We start from the raw sequence: 2,090 nt of genomic DNA, 5'->3' as shown, positions 1-2,090 counted from the left end.
TTTTACAATTTATTCCTGAGGCTACGAGAGGAAGTACAGCAGTGACATAGATGACAATTATGGATAGCAGTCTTCAGGTTAATAATTTTCCCCAATAACTGTTGGTGTAACTCAAGTAGTTCCAATGATAGCACAAACACTAGACATCAGCATTTTTACCGGTATCATCTGAACTTGACTGATGACACTGGTCAAGGCACACAGGGTTTGAATCACCACTTTTGATACATGAGAAACACAAGAGGTTTGCATTTAGAGCTAGAAGCTGCAACTGGATGTACAGAATGGGACCCCGCAAAGCACTACAATCAGTGAAGCTCCATACAGGGCCACCAGACTACCCAGAAGATGTATAGCTGCAAAATCCAACTTCTTCATAGTGAGAATGAGAAGTCAGTTAAAAAAGGTGACTGTTACCACTAAATCCCCAAACTCAAGTCTAGCCTGGATTTCTCAGAAGAACATTCTCCTCTGACCTTGCCAATCTAGTAAGTTTGACTCATCACCCAAGTTACGGCCCTGTATCTTAAAATGCTTGGTAGAAAGTCTGCAGGCATTACGGCAACTTGGTGTAATAACAGGAAAAGAAGCCTAGTTTTCAGAACAGAAAACAATTCTGTTTTCAAGTTTATGAAAAAATTCATGTTAAACTACATTTGACACAGCCTTGTTCTAAAAAGATCAAAACTTACTTTTAGTTAAGATTAAACTTTAAATGAGAGAATTATTTACTAGCCTGTATCCAGAAAAGTGCTTTTACTTAAAAAAATTCTCAGTAAAAAGGACTGTGTACTACAAGCTACGTAACTGCTACTCATATAACTCACCTTTTCTCCTCTGCAGGCAAAAAGATGACAAGTTCAGCTTAAAGAAAGACAAACATCATTTAGGTGACAAGAGGAAAAAAAGCTGTCTGCCAAATAAGCAAGTCTTTCAGCCATCACTGATGATCCTACTCTTCAGTAATACTCAATTATCTCCAGTGTCTGTGTACCCTTACATAGCTACCTAATCAAAATAAGGAAAGAAGCCCAATGATTTTTAAACACGTAACAGCATTATGACAAACTGTTTGTACAGATCTCTAAGAAAGATCCAAGTATGTTTGCTCTGAATCCAAAAGATGACTGTCAAATTAAATTTAACAGAGCATTAAGTACAGTTAAATCAGACTCAAAAATCACTTTCAGATACTGCTGCCTGAAAATGGCATCAGTAACTCAATTATGGAGTTTCAAGCTAATATTTAGAGGTCAAAAGCCTGGGAACGCCTTTAGGACACACAAGGACATTTCACTGTTGGTTTCAGACAGCCATGAAGAGTCTCATGCTCAGAGTAATTTTTTTAGGAGTTTCAACCGGCCAGTGTGAGGGCTTATAATGGAAACGCCTCTTCAGTTTTAACTTTGTATTGCTTTGGTTATGCAACTTCTTTTGCTGTATAAAGGCAGCAAGCAAGCATCTGGCACATGCGAGTTCAAAGGGTTACATTCTCCCCCAAAACCTTTGTTTTAATGAAAAAAATTACACCGGGAGGTTAGAAGAATTTATTTGAAAAGTCACAGTAGGCACTACACAGGAGAGTCCCAGAAGTTCAAAGTCATCAACTGGCATCAAAACCATACCACAAAACACCTGTGCCACAAAGGACTGATGGGTACGTACACTTAACGAGCCTTCTGCTGGCAAGTAACATCGCGCATACAGAGCTTTACCTTAGCATCACTACTCGAGTTTCTACAAAAGTCACCTAAAAAGCAGAAGACAGCCTAGGTTCCGCCGCTCCGCGCGCCACCTCCTCTTTACAGACCAGCAGTTACTCCAACATGCCCGCGGCAGAGCGGCCGCTCTCCCAGCAGTGCGAGTCGCCTACCACGGTACGGCGGGCACCAGAAGAGACCTGCACGCATCACCCCTCCCGCACATGCAAGAGGGAAACGAGACAGACACGCGAGCCGCCGCCAGCGTTCCTACCCACAGCTGCGCTATCAGACGGACGCCGAAAGGGGATCGGATCTGTACCCGTGGCCGAAGTCCTTCGCCCTCTCGCCCCGCGCTGCCGCACGCAGCCGCTGCCTCGGGCCAAGCCC

The sequence above is a fragment of the Aptenodytes forsteri genome, unplaced genomic scaffold (genome assembly GCF_000699145.1).
Source record: "Aptenodytes forsteri isolate BGI_AS27 unplaced genomic scaffold, ASM69914v1 Scaffold426, whole genome shotgun sequence".
Classification (NCBI taxonomy): Eukaryota; Metazoa; Chordata; class Aves; order Sphenisciformes; family Spheniscidae; genus Aptenodytes; species Aptenodytes forsteri.
Note: the sequence above shows the minus strand (reverse complement) of the source record.